The sequence below is a fragment of the Ovis canadensis genome, chromosome 16 (assembly GCF_042477335.2).
Source record: "Ovis canadensis isolate MfBH-ARS-UI-01 breed Bighorn chromosome 16, ARS-UI_OviCan_v2, whole genome shotgun sequence".
NCBI lineage: Eukaryota > Metazoa > Chordata > Mammalia > Artiodactyla > Bovidae > Ovis > Ovis canadensis.
The window spans coordinates 35,010,209-35,020,400 of NC_091260.1; positions in this window are offsets into that span (position 1 = coordinate 35,010,209).

Below are 10,192 nucleotides of genomic sequence, written 5' to 3' on the forward strand. Positions count from 1 at the left end.
AGGGTTTACGTGAACCCAGAGAAACCCTCAGTGTAGAAGGGAGTCATTCCAACAAGAGCCAAGGCCTTTGGTAGAGGAAGGCAGCTTATTCCAGGCAACCAGACAGGCAGGGACTAGAAAGCATAAATATCCTGACCCTCTGTCTGTCTGTCCTCCAGTCTCCCGCCTTTGCCCACGCCACATCCAGGGTGGAGGTCACCCACAGAGCCAGCCTGCCAGGGCAGAGGGCAGGGTAGACTTTGGAGTGGGGGTGAAAGAGAATCCCAACACTGAGGGTCCACCAGAAAGCCAAAAAGTTTAAAGTGAGGGATTTTGTGGTTGCCTTATAACACTTTTATGACCAAGGTAGACATTTCATAGCTCCTAGAAGAAAATGCAGAGAAGGCAATGGCACCCCACTCTAGTACTCTTGCCTGGAAAATCCCATGGACGGAGGAGCCTGGTAGGCTGTAGTCCATGGGGTCGTGAACAGTCGGACACGACTGAGCGACTTCACTTTCACTTTTCATTTTCATGCATTGGAGAAGGAAATGGCAACCCATTCCCGTGTTCTTGCCTGCAGAATCCCAGGGATGGGGGAGCCTGGTGGGCTGCCGTCTATGGGGTCGCACAGAGTCAGACACAACTGAAGCGACTTAGCAGCAGCAGAAGAAAATGACTATGAACAGAAAGGACCTGAGATTTTGAACTTGATTGCCCATTCGTCTGAGTGTCAGATAAGATCCAAATTTGTGTTCTGAAAAAAAAAAAAAATCTTATCTCTAACTCTAGCTGCTTCATCTGTATAAGATTGAGATAGGTAAATGGTAGCTAGACCGATATAGACAAACACAGGCTAACCTCGCCTTGTTCCCACAGGCAGCACCGAGTGACTTGGATGAAAATAACTACAGCTAGAATGAGATGAGTTTAGTGGCTCAAAAAGCCAGATTTTTTTAAAATTGAAGTATAGATGGTTTACAATGTTGTGTTAGCTTCTGGTGTAAAGCAAAGTGGTGGTGTTGTTTTTTTTTTCCAGATTCTTTTCCATTTTAGGTTATTTCCATTATAGGTAATTATAAGATACTGAATATAATTTCCTGTGCTATTCAGCAGGTCCTTGTTATCTATCTATTTTTTTAACTTTTTTATTTTGTATTGGAGTGTAGCTGGTTATCAGCATTGTGATAGTTTCAGATGAACAGCAAAGGGGCTCAGCCATACATGTACATGTATCCATTTTCTCCCAAACTCCCCTCCCATCCAGGCTGCCACATAACACTGAGCAGAGTTCCCTGTGTATACAGTAGGTCCTTGTTGGTTATCTATTATAAGTATAGCAGTGTGTACATGTTGATCCCAAACTCCTTAACTATCCCTTCCCCCAATCCTTTCCCCTTGGCAACCATTCTCTAAGTCTATAAGTCCCCTTCTCTAAGTCTGTAAGTCTGTTTTGCAAAATAAGTTCATTTGTATCATTTCTTTTTAGATTTATCTACTTTCACATAGTAGTATGTATCTGTTAATCTCAAGTTCCTAATTTATCCCTCCCCCTCTTTAACCTTTGATAACCATAAATTTGTTATCCATGTCTGTGAGTTTCCTTCTGTTTTGTCCATAAGTTCGATTGGGTTTCCCTGGTGGCTCAGACAGTAAAGAATCTGCCTACAATGTGGGAGACCTGGGTTCAATCCCTGGGTTGGGAAGATCCCCTGAAGAATGGAATGGCAACCCACTCCAGTATTCTTACCAGGAGAATCTCCATGGAGGAGCCTGGCGGGCTACAGTCCATGGGTTGCAAGAATCAGACACAATTTAGTGACTACACCACCACCAGACTGTCTTCTCCACTAGAATCAAAGTACCTCTGTTCAGCACTCTATCCTCAGCACCCAAAACTCTACTGGGCAATAAATAAACAGTGGAATTTGTCCAAGGACTTGGGGTCACTGAATGGACAGGGCTTGCTCCCAAATAGTCTGTCTAGAGTCCTCCCCATTCCCCCACCTCCCCCTCAACTCCCAGCACACAGGACTGCCTCTAAGATGGTCCTCCCCACTCTGTGGATGGGGAATAGAGCAGCATTTATTTACACTTGTATCCCCAGTGTCCCCACCCAGCTTGGCTGAACTGAAAGAAAAGGTGCATGCCACTGAGCCAAAAAAGGAAAATTCTGCACCTTATCTCCAGTCCCAGCCATGCTAAGTTGTGTAGGAACTTAGTTCTGCTTCCCCACAAAGCAGGAGAAGACACTGCTGTTGGCATTCAGAAGACAGGGACAAAAGCAGCATCATTACCCGGAGGTGTCAGGCTCTGGACTTGTACCAGATTTCCCTCCCTCCCCACATTATTCATCTTTAAGCTGAATCACAAAAAGAAACAGGATGTACAAAGCCACAAACAACATCATCTCTTTTCCCTGAGGAATATAGCACCACTCCTTTTGTATAATCTCCTGAAGCTTTTATACATTTCCTTCCTCTGGTGCTGTTTTCTGCTTCTCCTGGCCTTTCTAACTCCTCCTCGATTTTCTTTCTGCCAGAGAATTTATTCACCGTGAGCACGTGCACACGTGTCTTTTAAAGCACAACGCTGGCTGCATTCCCAGCAAGGGAGGAAGCAGCTTTGTGGCCCAACTAATTCAATAAGCTTCAATTATTCATGGAATATTTATTAGGTGGGAAGAAAGCAATGGTTCCACCACTTGTTATTAGCCCACAAATCTATCAGAGGAGTGAATTAATGTCCTGTCACTAAAGAAGTCTCCGGATCCTCAAACACAGGAGTGGCTAATGACCAAAGATTGGAAACTGTTTTACAGAGGGGTCATGACACACATCACTTATACCACGTGGTACAAACAGAAAATAGGGTTGGGAGCCGAGGAAGATGAAAGCAGAGAAGTAGGAAAGGGCACACAGTCCCCTGAGCTCTCCTTATCCCAAAAACCTCAACCAGGCAACCCCAGGGTCAGTTGTTCTATATGCTTTTATGAGACACTCAGGTACAGCCGTTGGAGGAGACACAGGAGAGGCTCAGGAAAATAACATGCATTATACTCACAGGCCCTAGAGACAGGAGGCATGCCACATCATGCAGGACCACGTAGGAATTCACCAACATGGTCTGGAGACAGAGGCAGAAGGAAGACTTAGGCCATGGGGGCTACTGGGGTGTCCTTGGGAAAGGCAAGGTAAGGCAGGGGGAAGCAGCTCAGGATGGGCTGGTTTGAAAACCTTCTGTAGGCTTTGAACTATCAGGGTGGTCCCTTTTGCCTGGTACCTAGCCCTGGGATAATTAAGACAGAGGAATACTGCCTTCAAGAATGTTTGGGCCAGACAGGAGGTGTGGCTCTGGAAATCAAAGGCATGTACCCAAGCTGAGCCTTTGCTATCTCTAAAAATCAGCAGTCTCTCCCCCACCAGAAAGGTTTTCTAAGATGTCAAAAATCATAATACACAGGAAATGTTTAAATATATTCACTGCACCAACCTTCTAGTAGAACAGAACCCAGCACCATCAAGCTCCATATATCTGCAGGGACAGAGGGCAGGGAATATCTATGCAGGCATCATCAGGATGCTCTCGTGTCAAGGAAGTGGACCCTTTAGAAATGGAAGTTGTGGAGCTCAGGGGCCAGAATCAGTCTGTTTTCTCAATCCAGGTAACCCAGACCAGTTGAGTCAGGTCTCTGCTAAGCTCCTAAAAGGTGAAGAAAAAAAAAAGAGAGAGAGACTCTAGGACCATGGGACTTTCCTCTCCTTGGAAGCTAAATGAGTTCATTTCCCAGTGAACAGAGCCTGGAGATACTGAGTCCACTTGAGAAGCAATCAATGAGGGCTGAGTCCTTCATGAGCTCTTCAGTCTCAGGGGGGCACAGCAGCCAGTTTGGGATTCATGGTCAGTGGGATTTGACAAGATGACATAAGCTTCATCAAGCACACAGATACAATGGTGGTTGCCAGGGGCAGGGGGTGGGGGTGGGGGGCCAAAGAGTGGGAGGGAGTCAAAAGGTACAAACTTCCAGTAATAAATAAATCATGGGGGTGTGATATACAGCATGGTGACTATCATTAATAATGGGGTATTGCATATTTGAAAGTTGCTAAGACAGTGAATCTTAAAAGTTCTCATAACAAGAAAACACAATTTACAACTATGTATGGTGAGAGATAGTATGGTGATCATTTCACAGTATATACAAGTATCAAATCAATATGTTGCACACCTGAAACTAATATAATGCTATGTCAGTTAATATCTCAATTTAAAAATAAATAAATAAAATGTAGGTTGCATTATTTCTCAGGTACAGTGAAACCAACAGATGAGGAGATGACTGCCATTGGAAAGATAGTTTAGTATACTCAGATTCCAAAAGGATGGCATGTCTGGTGGGGCCACTCAGGGAAGAATCAGGGTCAGTTAGGAGGTAGATGGAGGGAAAAGTAGACAAGAGCTTTTATTGTGGTTTCTACAGGAAAGAATGAGAGGCAGGGTAAGCAGGCTTCAGGCTGGCTAGTTTGAAAGATTTCAGTAGGCTTTCAGTGGAGCAAAGTGGCTGCCCTTACTTGTCTGGTACCTGACGCTGAGGTGACTAGGATAGGCAGATAGTGGCCTGGGATATAAAAGCTCCATAAAGAGGTGACTGTGGTGGGCGCTGGGCTGGATGGTTTCCATATGAAAGGCACCCTAGCCCACCTGTCAATTACTATCTCTAGGAACAGGCCAACCCTGAAAAACGCAGGTCCTCCAGTGTCAGCAAGACCTTAGACATCAAACATCAAAAATACAGAAAATTAGTTTTAGGTGTACAGCAAAATGATTCCGTTATACATATGTATGGATCAACTACACTTCAATATAAAATAAAAAGTTTTTTCAAATAAGTAAATAAAGTCAGATAATAAGAAATATACAGAAAATTAAAAGATGTGCTTGATATAATATGTCCCCAGGCTGATGACAGAAACCTGGGGAAGACTTCTCCATGTGAATGAAGGTCTGAATCCAAGGATGGGGCTGCAATCTAGGACTCCCCAAAAGGGTGATGGGGAAATCTACCTAGAACTTGAACTAGGCCTTTATAAGTAGAGTTGATCAGGAAATGAAAGTGGTAAAGAGATGCTGAGATAAGGAGGAGGCAATGGAGGGAAGGAAAGGACAATTACCAAGTAATGAAAATGGTGTGAAAGTAAAGAGGTGAAAAGACCCTCTGGTCACCTGTGATTACAAAGTTCAGTTCAGTTCAGTCACTCAGTCGTGTCCGACTCTTTGAGACCCCATGAACTGCAGCACGCCAGGCCTCCCTGTCCATCACCAACTCCCGGAGTTCACCCAAACTCAACAAAAGCCATTCCTTTTCTCTGACTCCCATTTAAATTAAATATTGAATATATGCAAAAGAATATTAAAACATCTGTCTGGGGCCAAATGGAGACAGCCCACTACCTCACAGGTGGTAGTGAGGATTACATGAAGGAATACTTAGACGATGGCTAGCACAGCGCTTGCACAGAGGAGGTGCCAGGGAACGTCAGCTTCTTGCCACCCGCTCCCTCCTCCCTTCTCTTTTTCTCCCTCAATCTTTCCCCGACATCTGCCTTTACCCAGCCCAACCTCTGGGCAGTCTGCCAGCCCCATTCTCAGAGATGCAGAATCCCCTCTGTCAGGAACTGCATGTTTGTGTTTCCCCCCAAACTCATGTTGAAGCCTAACTCCCAGGGTGATGGCATTTGGGTGGGGCTTCTGGGAAGTATTTAGGTTTAAATGAGGTAATGAGGGAGGCATGTCCTCTTGTAAGACAAGGACAAGACTTGACCTCCCTCTCTCTCAAGCACGTGAGGACACAGCCATAAAGAGGCGGCAGCAGGTGGCTGTCTGCAAGCCTAGAAGAGAGGTCTCCCCAGAACCCAACCAGGCAGGCACCCTATCTCAGAAATCTAACCCTCACTGTGAGAAATAAGTCTGTTGTTTAAGCCACCAGCCTATGGTATTTTGTTATGGCAACCCTCACTGATAAAGACATCCTAAACCTCCTGGAAGAATAAAACCCTTAGTTCCAAAACAGGAAAGGAAGATGAATGTGCCTTTGATGAAATACTTCTGGACCATAAAGATTAGTAAAATGTCTTTCCTTTAATGAATTAAACTAGACAATTTAAAACCAGAAATCCCAGAATGCCAAGATCTCATAGGCTAATGATCTGAGAGGTTAAGACCCACACCGGCACAGACTGCTGGGGAACCGGATGCCAATATTTCTCAAAATGTAGCTCCTAAATCCCCTGGAAGAGGGCATTGCAACCCACTCCAGGATTCTTGCCTAGAGAATCCCCATGGACAGAGGAGCCTGGCAGGCTACAGTCCACAGGGTCGCAAAGAGTTGGGCACAATTGAGCAACTAAGAACACACACACAGACCACCTTTATCAGAAATTACCCAGAGTGTCTGTTATGAAAATCAGATGTCTTGTGTCAAAAAAATAAAATAAAATACATAGAAATAAACCTAACCAAAGAGGTAAAAGACTTATACATTGAGAGCTATAAAATATTGATAAAGGAAACTGAACATGATTCAAAGAAATGGAAAGATACTCCATGTTCTTGGATTAGAAGAATTAATACTGTGAAAATGACCGTACTACTCAAAGCAATATACAGACTTAATGTAATCCCTATCAAATTACTCGTGACACTTCTCACAGATCTAGAGCAAGTAATTCTAAAACGTATATGAAACCACAAAAGATCTAAACTTGCCGAAGTAATTCTGAGGAAAAAGGACAAAGCTGGTATTATGTATTATATAATAGCATTTGCATGTGGGATCTAAAAAGGCAATACAAATCAACTTATTTACAAAACAGAAAACAGACCCACAGATGTAGAAAACTAACTCACGCTTAGCAAGGGGAAAAGGCAGGTAGTAGGGGGCCACATAATTAGAAGTATAGGATTAAGAGATACACTGCTGCATACTTGCCTGGCAAGGGAGATACCATGATCAAGAGACACACTGCTCTATATAAAATAGATAAACAACAAAGATTTACTGTATAGCATGGGGAACTATATTCAATATTTTATAATAACCTTTCATGGAGAAGAATCTGAAAAAGCAGATAGATAATCAGAATCACTTTGCTATACACCTGAAACTATACACAATATTTTAAATCAACTATACTTCAATTTAAAAAAATCAGATATCTGCAACCTATCACATTGAATGCAGTAGTTGGGATGCTAGAAGTCTATATTTTGCAAGCTCCCCAAGGCTGTCTCAGGAACAGTATGGCACACACTCTGACCACCACCAGCCCATCTCTACAGACTGGGACATTGAAAATCTTTTCTAAACTCTTGCACTAAGAATGTGGTCTGCACTCCAACAGCATCACATCACTTGAGAGACTCTTAGAAATGCAGAATCTCAGGCCCTAGCCAGACCAAGTACTTCAGAGTGCATCTGTCCATTTGAGTTTGGAAACCATGCTCTGCTCCAGTGAATCCAGACTGACCCAGGTCCTGTGAATGCCTTCAGGATCTGCCTAGGAGTTTCTACTGTCAAGATTTCAAAATCAAATTAAGCTACTCAGACAGGAACCAAGGGGAGTGTAGAATAGGCAGGGAGGAAAATAATGTTTTCATGAACTGAGTGACCCACATATCCATTTTACACCTTTTGCAGAGACTACAAGGTGCCCCCTACTAACCATTCTTCTCTGCTTTCTTTAATAGGACCCCTGGTGTTTAGCTGGTATTTGACTGCCCAACACAGAAACCATATTACTCAGCCACCCTAAGCTGAAAGTGTGTTCATGGAAGTTCTGGCCAGGGAGATGTCAGTGAAAGTATCCTTTGCCAGTTCTGGGAAGTGTCCTTATAGGAATAGGGCATGCCCTTCTTCATCTTTCTTGGCCCCTGGCTAGTATGTAGACATGATGGCTGAAGCTCAAGCAGCCATCTGGGACCATGACGTAGAAGCTACATGATGAGAATGTGGTCCCTAGCAATATCATGAACTAGATATCTACCTCTTGACTTCTTAACTTACTATTTTGTTTGTGCCATTTTAATTGGGGTTTTCTTTTACTCTCGGGTGAACCAATTTTTATATATGTCCCCTTTACACTATAGCCTGGTTCAGGTGACATTAGCTGAATGACCCCTCTGTTCTCAGAAAGGCAGAGTATCTTGACTATAAGAAAAAAATCCCATTATTCAGGGGGATTTAGTACCATTCTGGGCTTGACTGTATCTCCCAGCCAGTAGCAAATGGAGGGGGAAAGGGGAAGTCGGGGGCAGAGAATTAAGGACCTACACCTTTCTTCTACAAGAGCTATGCTTAACATTTCTGTTGCCATAGATACCTCCAGAAAGAACGTTAACCCTCTTGGAGCTCTTGCCAATATTTCTTTCTGCTTGTAGCTGGCAACTCTAACCTATATTTCTCTTACTGCAATTTAGACAAGTCCCTCTTCACCTTTAGAGGAAAAAGAAGTACAGAGACTGCCTGCTACAAACAACTTTTCAATATAAAATCCTCTCTTCATCCATTAGATAAATTCATATTTGAGGGCATATTATGTGCAAATTACTGCGGTAGGCATGGGACAGAATAAAGTCTTCCTGAAAGCTGTTTTTGATTAGTGTATTTGTCTCTAAAAGCCAACTCCTCACTCCAGGCAACAGGCCAATTAATTATCTCAAAGCCAAGTTTGAGCCTTGCCCTTGAAAATGTTATGCAAGGATTAGACCCTTCTGTAAATCAGAGGGGGGAAAATGCCCTTTTTTTCCTGATACATAATTACCTTCCTTATGCTTCCTCTCAAACTCTTAAATGACTTTTCATGACACTCATATAAATTACCCTTCTTTCAATGACACAGGAGACGTTCTCCAAAGGGATCTAATCGCCCTCTCACACTCTCTTGCTCTCTCTCATACACACAGACACACACACACACCCTAAGAATACATGAAGAGCTGAGTGCAGTTTCTGGCATGTTCAAAGTGTTCAATAACCTTTCCCCAAATCTCATTTCCTCAGTTTTATGCTTTATGTTCTATATTTTATCTCTTGCAACATACTATGTAATAAATACTTATATTAGTATATATCACAACTATTTTATTCTTCTGTTTCTAATATTACTGCAAATTACCAGTTACACACACTTGTCTTCAGGAGATTCATCCAGAAAAAGCACTCTCATTCAGGGTACAAAGAAATCATATATAATGTCTACCTGTCATTGAAATGTGTTTCTGTGGTCACATTTGAATGTGGAAATGTCTCTTCTAAAACTGTTACAAGAAATTCTCTTTGACTAAGTCGAGTCACGAAGCCATGAAGATCTGCACCAGAAGCAACTGGAAGGCTGGCTGGCTTCCCCAGGACTGTGGTTTGGGTTGAAAGGAAGAAATCAGACAAACACCCTGTTAATGGGGTGTGAAACGAAGATGTTTATGCTAACCAGGAGGCAACCTCCTTTCCGGACACAAGCAAATGGGACTCCCTTCTTCACAGCTCGCTTCACTAAGTGTCTGACAGCTAATGAATTATTTGAATTCGAAAGGGCTTTTCCAGAGCAAATGATGAAGCTGCTATAGAGCATTCACATGGTGATAGGAAAAAGCATTAACTAAATTAGAGCATCCTGCATTCAGGAAATAAGGAGTCCAAAATCACCCCACCTGCGCCCTCCAAGGGTGTAACCCTTTTTTGGAGTGGCTGAGCTGGAATAGGCCAACTTTTGTTCCTTAAACTTGACCCACTCACCCTATGTAAAAGTCTGAGCAGAAGGGCACATAAGCCAGTAGTGTAAGAAGCCTTAAGGTAACATTTCAGTGCAGGTCCCTCTATCTAAAAAGAGGCAACCGGGGTTAACATCTAGATCTTGGGCTTTGTGTAAACAATTTAGACACACTTAATGGCATGTTTACTGAGAAGGAAATTTTCTTACTCACTTCTTTTTTACAAGTCTGAAGTTATATGCATAAAAAGAAACAGAGCTTTTTCCATTCATCTGGTTTATGCACTATTTTTTCTTATCCCTTTCTCTCAACATCCTGTTGGGCTTACTCTGCTAAGAAAGCCTCTTACATATTCGGGGTTTGTGAGGGGAGCAGGACACGGGGAAGGGAGGATGTAGGAAAGCTCTTGATGAATTTGAACAGGAAATGTCTTTAACAAATGAAGTCT